Raw genomic sequence first — 15,190 nt, 5'->3', positions numbered from 1 at the left:
ATGCAATGACATGATGCGAATAATGCAACAGTCATCATATATATATAACAGGAAATCAGGTATGCTACATGAATCCGCATGCTCAAAACTAAGCATAAATAAACAGAAATCAAAGCAGGTAAACATGGTATCAGGTGTCCATATATCCAATACCTACTATCTAATGTCTGGTATCTGGTATCCAATATCTAATACTATAGTATCTGCTAAATATCATCGATAACAACAAGAGACTGTATAGATACAGAAACGAGTAGCTCAAAGATTGAGTGGATAAAGTATCAAGCACAAGAGATAAGACGAGTGGAGTCAAGATAAATACTACGTATATGAAACTAACTCATGCACTAAGATCGATATCTAAAGAAGCAAGTCAAGAAATACCCGCCTCTAAGTGTAGGCCGAATCCAATGCCAATCTCGTCACGACGCTCGTCCCGATCAAAGTCCTGTGTCACGTATCAATTTTAGCTAAATACATATGCAACTGATTAACTATACTACTGTACAAGACAAGCGACTTTAATCCGAGTTCCATTCATTAACTAAATAAAGCCACACGGATCCACTCCCAACCAATCCAATATACGAGATAGATAATTAATCTGAGCTCATCAATTACTCACATAAACCCACACTGAACTACTCCACAACAATTCCCAACCGAACATGATCAACCTAAGGAATTCTAAGCATGCATTGGTTCCATATACACTGGTACAGTACGGAATTATCTCATTCCTTAACAAAATCTACATCTACCAATTATCTAAGCAACAAACAACAAGCTTCCCATTCTAACAGAATTCCCATACCTCACCAGCACCTCCCACTGGTAACTTGCTATTGAAAGGTGAAATCGTTGACACTAGCACACCGATGCTGCCCAAATGCTGCTGATTAACAGATCCAAGTCCTCACAGAGCTACTAATCCCCGGATGAAGCACAGCAGTTGGGAATTGTGGCCGGACTCCTCACAGTGAGCCACTGCCAAAATTCACGAACAGAGCTCCTACAGGGCTTTCAAACTATTGCAATCACACCATCAATGCACAATTTGGATGGAATACAATCTCAGATCCACAAACCTACAATCTTAATACTGTAAATACCTTACCCATGAGTCTCGGATGATGAACAGCTGCTGGAGGTTGTGATCGATCCCCTTCCCAGCAAGCCACTGCCACCACAAAACCTCAATCCATACAATCCTCCAAACCTGGTATCAAATCACAGGTCTTCATCACTAAGGAAACCCTAATCTAAACCATCCATACCTCAATACCTTGCTGCCGAAGACCTCCACAATCGGCTGAGAGAAACCCGACCCGATCCACTCGGCTCCAGCCTCGGGAAGATGAGGAAACTGCCTGAGGTATACGTCCTCGTCCCTATCAAGCTCTGGAACAGGAGTTACCACCCTCGGAGTCACCGGAGCTCAGATTTGCTCCTCTCGACTGAAGATTCCCCGTGTGCCGCTGAAATCCGAGGAGAGGAAAAAGCTCTGGTGACGCTGTCGTCGAGGGTTAGAGGCCTAGGAGGTTTTGCCGACCGCCGGATTCATCGTCGCCGTGAGCTCGGGTGTGGAGGCGCCGTCGCTACGCTGGGTCAGTGGTTTCGGGAGAAGAAGACACGAAGAAAAGAGGTCGGGGTCGGCGCTTTTAGGGCTTCGGTAGGGGGTTACTGTAGCTTCTTATAAGGGTAGGGTTTAAGTTCTTCCCAACCCTTAATTAGCCCTCCACTAAAGATGATTTCCAATACCATCTTAAGCTCAATAATTTATCTCCTTAAATACAGTCATACGTCCTCCAAATAAATCCAGAAAAATGTCTAAAAATTTCCTTAAATCATTATAGGTTATTTTATTTTGCCATATCTCACATTCTCCCCCTCTAATAAAAATTTGGTCCCCAAATTTATAATCCAAATATCGGACCATCGAAATCCACATAACAACCACTGACTTCTTGACGTACAACAAGTACCTCTACAGACAGTAAAAATACCGCTATGTCACGTGTCTAGCGTATAGGTAACACCCCCCGAAAAGATACTTGAGAGATGAACAAATGGGTTCCACTAGCATCTATTAATAGTCCTATAATAAATGTATAAAGTAAAATAATACCTCGGAAGACCGATCTCTCAGCTCCCGGTGCCTCCTCTCGTGTGACAGCATAAACGCGACCCTCCTCTGATCTCAGCTGTGGCATGCCTGGGGTGGTCTGTGCTGGAATCGGAGGTGCCGTAACCTGCTGCTGATACTGAGACTGAGGCTGCTGCTGGTATGCTGAGTAGAGCTGAGGTGGATGAAAATCCTGCTGTACAGGAAATGCCTGATGAGAAGATACTGCGGCAGAATACCGTGTAGTCGCTGGTTCCTGACCCTGCACATGATATATCTGTCCCTGAGAAGGCTGAGGTCTCTGCTGACGAGGAGCACTCTGATTCGTTTGAGATCCTCCCTGCTGCCATGGCTGGGTGGGTCGATCTCCCTGAAAGGTAACTTTAGTAGTCTCTAACTGAGCCTTCAAGGAACATTCCCGACTCTCATGGCCCGGAAGCTTACAGTAGAAGCATATCGAATGATCCAACGGACAATCGGGTTTGAGGTGACTTTTCGAACCGCACTGGAAACACCTAGTTCCACCACTGTCCTTCTTCCGATCTCTCTTAGGGTAACAAGTAGACTCGTCCGTGGTTCGCCCTGATTTCGTGGTCGTGAAGATCCTTCGGAGGTAACTTGCAAGTCTTGACCCTTATTCCCTCTCTTCTGCGACAGCTGCTTGTCATTACTTTTCTCCTGATTTACCTGCTGCTGAGTCATCTCGATAAACAGTGCACGATCCAAAACTTCTCGGTAGGAGCTACCTGGAAATCCTGACATCCTGAGTCGAAAATATGCTGCTAAACCCTGGGTGAACTGCTGCATCCGATCATAATCCTGTGCCACCAAATGAGGGCAAAACTCAGCCAATCTACAGAATTCAGCGTTGTACTCCATCACCGATCGATCGCCCTGCTTGAGATTCAGAAATTCCTGACGTCGAGCTAAACAGAATGTGGCTGGAAAATACTGGCGCTCAAAAGCATCCCGGAACATCACCCATGTGATGCGTTGCTCTCCAAAGATCGTCTTCTGCATGTCCCACCAGGTGACTGCCTGATCCCGGAGATGATACGCTGCTAGTTCCACTTTCTCTTCATCTGAACAACTCATGTATCCGAAAGTGCTTTCCAAATTCTTCAACCAACTACGAGCAGCCCAGGGGTCTGCTCCGCCCTGGTATAGAGTAACCCTGTCCTTGACGGACTTTGCCAACAGTGGTATACGCGCTCTATCTCTCATCCAGTCAGTAGTAGCAGGAGTAGGAAATGCTGATGGTATCCCGGAGGGAATCCCCTGAGGCTGAAATTCCTGATATCTACCAGAAGGTATGACTGAAGGGATCTCCTGAGGCTGACGTCCCTGATCTCTATGAGTCTGATGGGTCTGTCCCCGACTAACCGTCTCAACATCAGTTGGATCCCTAGACGAATCCGCCTCCTGAGTCACTGGTTCTGGTTCCTCAGCCTCAATGGGTTGTTTCCGTGGTCGTCCCGGACCACAACGAGCCCCGGCTGCAGATCGACCACGTCTCATACCTGGTGTAAACCACTAATAAGTACTACAAACAATATAAGTTCGTACATATAAAACTTACAGCCTGTATCTTGGAGGTGTTCCGCCGCCGCCTGGTCCCAAATCCCAAAATCACTTCGAGGAATAAAATCACGAGAAATCCAAAACGTACGAATCTGACATCGTAAAACCTGTAGCTCTGATACTAATAAATTGTCACGCCCCGAGAGTAAGGTTGTCCGACGAAAATCGGACAGCGCCTCCCCTGTAGCAGTGACAAATGGAACCGGTATACATCACCAACAGATAATACGTATGCAAATAGAATCACAACCACGCAGATAATATACAGCCCACACGGCTGGAAAATCAAACACAGCGGAAAACAAAATAACAAGTATAAAGTAACAAAAACTCACCGCGGGCCGGCCCGACTTGACTCATCGACAAAACAACCAAATACAAAGCAACAAGTCCACAACCCAATTATTACAATGCTAAATTCAAAGGTTTAACTCACAATAAAATGAAAACCAAAACTGTAAAACCGTCCTCGGAAGTAATGTGGGACCGGCAGTCGGGATCCTCCTCCAAGCGTACTAGCATCGCTATCAGCTACCTGGTGAAATTACCAATGCGGGTGGTGAGTATAAAACTCAGCGGGTAATAGAGTAGACAGTGCATGAGTATCATAAACAGCTAAGAGTACAACAGGATACAGTCTCGGGAAAGATAAATAGCAGATACTACTGGGTAAACAAAGTATATATCCATACCTGAAACCATATCCTAGGCTAGTAAGGGAAGGTAGATGTAGCAAAGTCCTGCTACAGTACTGCTCATAACTACATGGTATCATGTGAGGTATATACAGGTCAACAGTAAGTAAGCCGGTGTCTAAACACCTAACATAGGTATAAATCTCAACCTAAGTAAGCATAACAGCATAAATAAACAACAGCAGCATAATCTAACAACAGCAGCATAGATAAGCAACAACAGCATAAGTAAACAACCAGCAGATATAATAACAACAGCGTATGTACGGATGGTCACCCCGCCCACCTCTCTGCACCACGACCCCTGTATGGTCGAGAGGCCGGATCGATGACAAACTGTACCACCCAAAGGCCGCCACTACTCTCGAGTGACCGGATGGACAGGTGCATAGTAGCTGAATAGCTACGTCTGCGACGGGGGTCCCTGCTGCCGCAACTCCAGCCGCCACTATCCATGAGTGACCGAGTGTGGCACGACAGGACAAGCGGCACGCTCCAGCTACCACTACCCATGAGTGGCCGAGCGTGCGGCCCAGGCCAACGACCGTCTCAACCACAAGGGAGCCAAAGTCGTCGGCTATGCATGCAATGACATGATGCGAATAATGCAACAGTCATCATATATATATAACAGGAAATCAGGTATGCTACATGAATCCGCATGCTCAAAACTAAGCATAAATAAACAGAAATCAAAGCAGGTAAACATGGTATCAGGTGTCCATATATCCAATACCTACTATCTAATGTCTGGTATCTGGTATCCAATATCTAATACTATAGTATCTGCTAAATATCATCGATAACAACAAGAGACTGTATAGATACAGAAACGAGTAGCTCAAAGATTGAGTGGATAAAGTATCAAGCACAAGAGATAAGACGAGTGGAGTCAAGATAAATACTACGTATATGAAACTAACTCATGCACTAAGATCGATATCTAAAGAAGCAAGTCAAGAAATACCCGCCTCTAAGTGTAGGCCGAATCCAATGCCAATCTCGTCACGACGCTCGTCCCGATCAAAGTCCTGTGTCACGTATCAATTTTAGCTAAATACATATGCAACTGATTAACTATACTACTGTACAAGACAAGCGACTTTAATCCGAGTTCCATTCATTAACTAAATAAAGCCACACGGATCCACTCCCAACCAATCCAATATACGAGATAGATAATTAATCTGAGCTCATCAATTACTCACATAAACCCACACTGAACTACTCCACAACAATTCCCAACCGAACATGATCAACCTAAGGAATTCTAAGCATGCATTGGTTCCATATACACTGGTACAGTACGGAATTATCTCATTCCTTAACAAAATCTACATCTACCAATTATCTAAGCAACAAACAACAAGCTTCCCATTCTAACAGAATTCCCATACCTCACCAGCACCTCCCACTGGTAACTTGCTATTGAAAGGTGAAATCGTTGACACAAGCACACCGATGCTGCCCAAATGCTGCTGATTAACAGATCCAAGTCCTCACAGAGCTACTAATCCCCGGATGAAGCACAGCAGTTGGGAATTGTGGCCGGACTCCTCACAGTGAGCCACTGCCAAAATTCATGAACAGAGCTCCTACAGGGCTTTCAAACTATTGCAATCACACCATCAATGCACAATTCGGATGGAATACAATCTCAGATCCACAAACCTACAATCTTAATACTGTAAATACCTTACCCATGAGTCTCGGATGATGAACAGCTGCTGAAGGTTGTGATCGATCCCCTTCCCAGCAAGCCACTGCCACCACAAAACCTCAATCCATACAATCCTCCCAACCTTGTATCAAATCACAGGTCTTCATCACTAAGGAAACCCTAATCTAAACCATCCATACCTCAATACCTTGCTGCCGAAGACCTTCACAATCGGCTGAGAGAAACCTGACCCGATCCACTCGGCTCCAGCCTCAGGAAGATGAGGAAACTGCCTGAGGTATACATCCTCGTCCCTATCAAGCTCTGGAACAGGAGTTACCACCCTCGGAGTCACCGGAGCTCAGATTTGCTCCTCTCGACTAAAGATTCCCCGTGTGCCGCTGAAATCCGAGGAAAGGAAGAAGCTCTGGTGACACTGTCGTCGAGGGTTAGAGGCCTAGGAGGTTTTGCCGACCGCCGGATTCATCGTCGCTGTGAGTTCGGGTGTGGAGGCGCCGTCGCTATGCTGGGTCGGTGGTTTCGGGAGAAGAAGACACGAAGAAAAGAGGTCGGGGTCGGCGCTTTTAGGGCTTCGGTAGGGGGTTACTGTAGCTTCTTATAAAGGTAGGGTTTAAGTTCTTCCCAACCCTTAATTAGCCCTCCTCTAAAGATGATTTCCAATACCATCTTAAGCTCAATAATTTATCTCCTTAAATACAGTCATACGTCCTCCAAATAAATCCAGAAAAATGTCTAAAAATTTCCTTAAATCATTATAGGTTATTTTATTTTGCCATATCTCACAACATTTATTGATTATTTCTCTCGGTTCGGTCATGTGTATTTGATTTCGCACAAATCTGAAGCATTGGATTGCTTTATTCGTTATATGAACGAAGTTGAGAATCAAACGGAACGTAAAGTTAAGACTTTACGCACTAACCATGAAGGGGAATATTTGTCTGATATGTTCAAGACAATATGTAATGATAGAGGGATTATAAGACAACTGACAATCCCTGGAACTCCACAACAAAATGGGGTAGTTGAAAAAAGAAATATGACTCTTCTTGAAATGATTAGGTCTATGATGACGCAGATTAATTTGTCAATCTCCTATTGGGGAGATGCATTATTAACTGCAGCATATATACTTAACAAAGTGCCCTCAAAATCAGTTCCATCTACTCCATATGAACGTTGAACAGGTAGAAAATCAAATTTAAGTAATCTGAGACTCTGGGGGGTTGCTGCTTATGTTCATGATAGTTCTCATAAGTATGGAAAAATGAGACCTAAAGGTAAGAAATGTATCTTTATAAGATATCATGAGATCTCCAAAGGTTATGTTTTTATAGGTGAGCAACTAGATGAACCGTTTCTGAAATAGATTCGAGAGATGCATCTTTTCTCAAAACAGAGTTCTCAATCAAAGGTGATGTTGATAAAAATGTAAAGTTTTTAGGACTTCATAGAATGTAACAATATTGAAATAACAATCATGACTTTGTGATTTGATTGTGTCATTTGCCATAATTTATTCAGTGTATATGTTGTATTTGTTACATTCATATAAGATCTCAGTGAGCATGTTGGCAGGTGGAGATTGGTCCACTCACATGGACAATCATCTCTGTTTGTTAAGTACAAATAGGGGTAAGACCGTTACTTATGGAACAACTTATATAGCTGAAATTAGAGACAGATCCATAAGTTGAAGTTGCCTTGATAATTGTGTCAAGATAAGATTATTTATGTGTTAATAATGATCGAAGTAAATGAACCCATCATTTACTGAACCTATTGAAGGCTAGATTAGAATTCATATGTTGAATTCAGGATTAGACATTAAGTATGTCTAAATCAAAATCTGTACAATGTTAAATTTGAACACAATGATCCTGTCCGAATCGCCGAACCAAAGGACGCTAGGCACGTGGCGCTCTCCTAGTCGATGACGTAGGTCTCCTCCTGGTCGCGCGAATCTCCGGCGAACCTGCACAGAAGTCGGGCCGGGGAGATCCCCGGCGACGACCCTCCGACGCTCAAGTCAGGCAATGGGACAAATGAAAAAGGTGGCTGCAGGATGAAGACTGGCGTACCTCCGATGGAGAAATGAGAGGTCTTATATAGAGCACCCAGGGAACACCAAGCACCTACATCGGGAAGTCCACATGCCCTGGGCCATACCACGGTATGGTCCTGTCAGGGGAGCATGTCTGAGGCCGCGGTATGGTCCTGTCAGGGGAGCATGTCTGAGGCCATACTCCTACAGTTTAGACCATTCCCTTGATGGGACGGTTAAACCTTTCTCCTCATGAATATAAATAATACCTAGCCATGGAGCATGTGGGCTTCTTCCTCCCGAGCCGAGAACTCACCCGCCCGGCTGAAGCTCTTCTCCCGACCGGACATATGTGCCGGTCTGGCTTAGAAGACCTCTAGTGCCTGAACACCTTTTCCCCTGTTTCCCTGTGGAACGGCCAGGCGGTCTAATTGCTCGGCCTCTGCCTCCCTTCCCTGCCTCGGCCGGGCGGTTCTTCCGCTCGGCCACTCGATTCCTTGCGTCGGAAACCCAAGCCCCTGGCCGGGTTATCTTTAGTTACGCTTGGACCAGCCGGTCGGGTCAACCAGGCCGTTACCCGATCGGCCTACCTTTGGATTGACCTTACCAAGGACCCTCCTTAAAGTGGGGCCCCCTCTTCTTAACACCGGATCACTTGCCTCCCCTTCAAGTCTAGTCGAAGGAGGCGTTTAAGTCCGACTGACTGGACTGTGTGTCCGAGCGGGTGCTCGTCGCCTTTTGTTTTAAAAGTATTCTACAGGCCGCTCGGCGTGTGCGCCGAATTCAGCCGTTCGGCGCTTGCTCAGATGTGACTCAATGCGGCCTGCCGTCGTTGCCGCCTGTCTGAATCCCCTCGGGAACGGCGGTAATCCATTCCATTAAGGCTGCGCGTGCGTGGTATGGTGCACATTAAATGCGCCGAATCGCTCAGCGCCACGCGTCGACCATTGCGTGGTGGCGGCGTTACTTATGATGGGACGCCATCGTTTGAAATGGACGGCCCGATGGCGTCCTTGTTTCTCGTGACCTGGATCGGACGGCGGAGGCCAACCGGCCTCGGCCGTATAAAGCCTCAATCCCCCTCCTCTGCCGCACGCTTGCTCGTGCTTTGTCCTTCTGCCTCTTCTGCTGCTGCGGCCTCCGGCGATCCAGTCCCTGTGTTTCGGCGGCTACCATCTCACCGGTGATCTTTTCCGCCCGTCTCCTTCTCAGTGAGCCTTCTTTCTTCGTTTACTAGGTCTTCCCTACTCATTTTGCCTCTCTTTCGTTCCCATTCCTTCGATTTCTTGCTGTCCTTTTGTCTTTCCGATATGGCGAGCTCTTCCGAACCCGCTACCAACGTTCACGGTCCATGGTATACGACCATGGAGAGTCGGTTTGATGAGGAGGACGCTCGGCGTCTTGTTCGGACGTACGGGATCCCGGACGACCATAAAATCGAGATACCCTCCCCGACCGGTTGTCCTCATGAACCGCCGCCCGGCACCATTTGCTTCTTCTGGGACCAGTTCCTGGGCAGCCTTAGGTTTCCCCCTCATCCCTTTATTTTACTAGTTTGCAACTACTTCCGTATTCCGCTCGGCCAGCTTGTGCCGAACTCCTTTAGGCTGCTGAGCGGGGTGATCATCCTCTTCAAACTGAACAATATTCCTCTGGAACCAGCAATCTTTCACTTCTTCTTCTATCCCAAACAATCCGAGTTGGGTACTTTTATTTTTCAAACTAGAGTAGGTTTTGTTTTGTTCCAAGACATGCCGAGTTCCAACAAGCATTGGAAGGAGCATTTCTTCTATCTGCGCCTTCCCGAGCGGCCTGCCTTCCGAACCCAATGGCAGACCGCCGTGCCGACTCAGCCGGAGCTCGGAAGATATAGGAACAGCCCGGCGTTCCTCCATGCAGCCAGCCGCTTATCCGGTCAGCGGTACAAGATTGACAAGTTGCTCCTCGAGGGCGTATTGTATATCTTCGGTCTTTCTCCCGTCCGAGCTAGCCTTCCCTGCAGGATGTGTAAGCACCTTTTTCACTCTTTTTACCTTTTTATCTAACTGATTTAATTTTTTCTCCTGCAGCCGAAGTTATGTGGCGCACGAAGGCTACTGAGAGCCTAAAACTGAGGGCTGTGGAGATTGAAGCGGCCACTAAAAAAGAGCTTGCCGCGCGGGGCCTTATCCCCGCGCGCCCGGCAGCCGAAGGAGAAGGGGGAGCGCAATCCACTCCTGAGCTGGAGGTCACTCAGTCTGCCTCAGCGGAGGTAGAAGTAGACCCTGTCTCTTCGGCTCCGGCCGAGCTGAGTGTCCATCAGGCCGATGCCGCCACCCTAGATACTCGGCGGAAACGCCCAAGGGACTTCACCCCACGGCCCACTCAGAAGGGCAAGGCTACTGCGTCCGTGGAGGTCCTCTCCCCGAATAGAACCCCGGCGCAGGTCGGAACATCAATAGCTTTTGAAGTAGAGCCCATTGACTCTCCTCGGAGGACTCGCCGTCGCCTACGACGCTTAGGTGAGATTTCCCCTATAGGCGAGTCCTCGGACCAGGCTACCGCAACCGAGGAAGAGTTGGCCGACCGTCCGGCCCTCAAGATTACCCTCCGACTTCCCTCGGAGGAATACTTGTTGGCTGCTGACCAACCTTCGAGCCCTGTCCACGAGATAACTCTGACGGGTCCGCTAGCCAAGATCTTTGAGGATGCCCAGGTTCGGACAGCTCTCATGACTCCGAAGCAGCTCGGGGATAGTAATATGCAACAGGCGACCGGGGTAAATTCCTAATTCTCCCTTAATAATACCACTTTGTATCTTAACTCCGTTATTTCTTATGCAGCGCTGGGCCGAGCAGAAAGCTATCAGCCACCGGTTGGCTGAGCTAGAGGATCTCCTGGCGAAACTCCAAGCCTCCGGAGGTCCTTCGGCCGAGAAGGAAAAGCAGGCTCTCGAGGCTGAGCAAAAGAAGGTCTCCGATATGGCTGCGGAGGTGGCTCGGCTCGAGGGCCAAGTCAAGAAGCGCGAAGCGGACGCCAAACGCGCTACTGCCCGGAAGAAGCAAGTGATCGCTGATCTGGACAAGATGAAAATAGATGTCCGCACGCTAGATCAGCGATCCAAGGATCTAGAGGCCCTGCTGAACGTCGAGCAGGAGGGCCGTTCGGCAGAACGCACAAAGGCTGAGGTGGACTTGAAGGCAGTCCAAGATTCCATAACCGCTTCTCGGGCGGTACTCAAAAAATATAAGGAGGGAGAGCCGAGTCGCCTAGCAGCAGCGCGCCAAGAATACCTCCGCTCGGAGCGGTTCGGCGAAAAGTTCGGTGGCAACGTCTCCTCAACTTTCGCCGAGGCGGTCAAGGTCACCATGACGTACTTGAAGAAGGGGGGGCACCTTCCTGCTGACCTGAGCATTCCCCCTTCAGATCTGGCGGCTATGATTGACGATATCCCGGACGCCTTTTTTAATTTTGAGGACCCGGAGTGAGGCGAGTTCTTCCACGTACTTTCTGTATTTCATCCTCTCGGTGGATGTAAAATTTTTGTACGTGCCGTTCGGCATAATTGTGTTCCTTTGCTTCTATTTTTGTTTGCCCTTCATTGCCCTCTTCTGTCTGTTCGGTGCTTATTCGTAAAGTCAGTTAAGCTCCACGTGTTTCCCACTAGACGACCGATCAGGTTAATCAATTGACTCGTTTTCCTCGAAATCGTTTAGCGCTTGGCTATACTGTTTGCATTCAGTGAATGCGAAGTATTGGCAAACCGATGGTCGATCGGACTTAATCAATTTAGTACTTACGAACGCTCGTTATTTGGCGTCCTTAGTTCCGTCCAGTAAGTTCACAGTCGCGGGTTCGACTCTCGATCTTTAACGACGGGGCTCGTCGGAGCGGGTATTTATAGCCGGTCGGCGCGGCTCTCGATCTTTAACGACGGGGCTCGTCGGTCTTCCGCTCGGACGTTTATAGACGCCGGCTCGTCTCTCGATTTTTAACGTCGGAGCTCGACGGCGCGGATATTTATAGCCGGTCGGCGCGGCTCTCGATCTTTAACGACGGGGCTCGTCGGCACGGATATTTATAGCCGGTCGGCGCGGCTCTCGATCTTTAACGACGGGGCTCGTCGGCCTTCCGCTCGGACGTTTATAGACGCCGGCTCGTCTCTCGATTTTTAACGTCGGAGCTCGACGGCGCGGATATTTATAGCCGGTCGGCGCGACTCTCGATTTTTAACGACGGGGCTCGTCGGCCTTCCGCTCGGACGTTTATAGACGCCGGCTCGTCTCTCGATATTTAACGTCGGTGCTCGACGGTGCGGTTATTTATAGCCGGTCGGCGCGGCTCTCGATCTTTAACGACGGGGCTCGTCAGCACGGATATTTATAGCCGGTCGGCGGGCTCTCGATCTTTAACGACGAGGCTCGTCGGCACGGATATTTATAGCCGGTCGGCGCGGCTCTCGATCTTTAACGACGGGGCTCGTCGGCCTTCCGCTCGGACGTTTATAGACACCTGCTCGTCTCTCGATTTTTAACGTCGGAGCTCGACGGCGCGGATATTTATAGCCGGTCGGCACGGCTCTCGATCTTTAACGACGGGGCTCGTCGGTCTTCCTTCGGGCGTTTATAGGCGGCTCGTCTCGATTTTTAACGTCGGAGCTCGGCAGCGGATATTTATAGCTGGTCGGGCGGCTCTCGATCTTTGACGGGGCTCGTCGGCTATTTATAACCGGTCGGCGCGGCTCTCGATCTTTAACGGCGGGCTCGTCGGCCTTCCTCTCGGGCGTTTATAGGCGCCGGCTCGTCTCGATTTTTAACGTCGGAGCTCGGCGCGGATATTTATAGCGGTCGGCGCGGCTCTCGATCTTTAGCAACGGGGCTCGTCGGCAAGGATATTTATAGCGGTCGGCGCGGCTCTCGATCGTGAACGACGGGCTCGTCGGTCTTCGCTCGGACGGTTTATAGGTCGGCTCGTCTCTCAATTTTTAGCGTCGGAGCTCGGCGGCGCGGATATTATAGCGGTCGGCGCGACTCTCGATCTTTAACGGGGCTCGTCGGCACGGATATTATAGCCGTCGGCGCGACTTCGATCTTTAACGGCGGGGCTCGTCGGCCTTCGCTTCGGGCGTTTATAGGCCGGCTCGTCTCGATTTTTGGCCGGAGCTCGGCGCGGATATTATAGCGGTCAGCGGCTCTCGATTTTTAACGACGGGGCTCGTCGGCCTTCCGCTCGGACGTTTATAGACGCCGGCTCGTCTCTCGATATTTAACGTCGGTGCTCGACGGTGCGGTTATTTATAGCCGGTCGGCGCGGCTCTCGATCTTTAACGACGGGGCTTGTCGGCACGGATATTTATAGTCGGTCGGCGCGGCTCTCGATCTTTAACGACGGGGCTCGTCGGCCTTCCGCTCGGACGTTTATAGACGCCGGCTCGTCTCTCGATTTTTAACGTCGGAGCTTCACGGCGCGGATTTTTATAGCCGGTCGGCGCGGCTCTCGATCTTTAACGACGGGGCTCGTCGGTCTTCCGCTCGGACGTTTATAGACGCCGGCTCGTCTCTCGATTTTTAACGTCGGAGCTCGACGGCGCGGATATTTATAGCCGGTCGGCGCGGCTCTCGATCTTTAACGACGGGGCTCGTCGGCACGGATATTTATAGCCGGTCGGCGCGGCTCTCGATCTTTAACGACGGGGCTCGTCGGCCTTCCGCTCGGACGTTTATAGACGCCGGCTCGTCTCTCGATATTTAACGTCGGAGCTCGACGGCGCGGATATTTATAGCCGGTCGGCGCGGCTCTCGATCTTCAACGACGGGGCCAGTCGGCGCGGATATTTATATCCGATCGGCGCGGCTCTCGATCTTTAACAGCGGGCTCGTCGGTCTTCCGCTTCGGACGTTTATAGGCGCGTCTCTCGATTTTTAACGTCGGAGCTCGACGGCGCGGATATTTATAGCCGGTCGGCGCGGCTCTAGATCTTTAACGACGAGGCTCGTCGGCATGGATATTTATAGCCGGTCGGCGCGGCTCTCGATCTTTAACGACGGGGCTCGTCGGCCTTCCGCTCGGACGTTTATAGACGCCGGCTCGTCTCTCGATATTTAACGTCGGTGCTCGACGGCGCGGATATTTATAGCAGTCGGCGCGGCTCTCGATCTTTAACGGCGGGGCTCGTCGATATTATAGCCGGTCGTCGCGGCTCTCGATCTTTAACGACGGGCTCGTCGGCTTTCCGCTCGGGCGTTTATAGGCGGCTCGTCTCTCGATATTTAACGTCGGTGCTCGGCGGCGCGGTTATTTATAGCTCGGTGCGGCTCTCGATTTTAACGACGGGGCTCGTCGGCTTTCCTTCGGACATTTATAGGCGCGGGCTCGTCTCTCGATATTTCGTCGGTGCTTCGCCCGGTTATTATAGCCGGTTGGCGCGGCTCTCGATTTTTTACGACGGGGCTCGTCGGCTTTCCGCTCGGACGTTTATAGACGCCGGCTCGTCTCTCGATATTTAACGTCGGTGCTCGACGGCGCGGTTATTTATAGCCGGTCGGCGCGGCTCTCGATTTTTAACGACGGGGCTCGTCGGCTTTCCGCTCGGACGTTTATAGACGTCGGCTCGTCTCTCGATTTTTAACGTCGGAGCTCGACGGCGCGGTTATTTATAGCCGGTCGGCGCGGCTCTCGATTTTTAACGACGGGGCTCGTCGGCTTTCCGCTCGGACGTTTATAGACGCCGGCTCGTCTCTCGATTTTTAACGTCGGAGCTCGACGGCGCGGATATTTATAGTCGGTCGGCACGGCTCTCGATCTTTAACGACGAGGCTCGTCGGCACAGATATTTATAGCCGGTCGGCGCGGCTCTCGATCTTTAACGACGGGGCTCGTCGGCACGGATATTTATAGCCGGTCGGCGCGGCTCTCGATCTTTAACGACGGGGCTCGTCAGCCTTCCAAGGCTAACTCCTTACCAGGCCGAGCGACCTTGGCCTTCGTATCATATCCCGCGCTCGTACAATATTTATGCCCGGTCAAACAGCACGGGTCATTCGCTTACGAGTTAAAATATATAAACCTCCCGGCCGATCGGCTCG

The 15,190-nt window shown here is 49.8% G+C and overlaps 1 long non-coding RNA gene across 1 annotated transcript; it reads right to left on the bottom strand.

The window, feature by feature from the left end:
* Positions 1 to 383: 383 nt before the first annotated feature.
* Positions 384 to 1,679, bottom strand: LOC122013462. Its single transcript, XR_006120583.1, has 4 exons — positions 1,286 to 1,679; positions 1,118 to 1,219; positions 815 to 1,028; positions 384 to 448 (listed from the first exon to the last, which is right to left on the bottom strand). It is a non-coding gene; the product is annotated as an uncharacterized LOC122013462 (long non-coding RNA).
* Positions 1,680 to 15,190: the final 13,511 nt, after the last annotated feature.

This window comes from Zingiber officinale, chromosome 1A (assembly GCF_018446385.1).
Source record: "Zingiber officinale cultivar Zhangliang chromosome 1A, Zo_v1.1, whole genome shotgun sequence".
NCBI classification, from domain to species: domain Eukaryota; kingdom Viridiplantae; phylum Streptophyta; class Magnoliopsida; order Zingiberales; family Zingiberaceae; genus Zingiber; species Zingiber officinale.
This window is presented reverse-complemented; position numbering and strand designations above follow the sequence as displayed.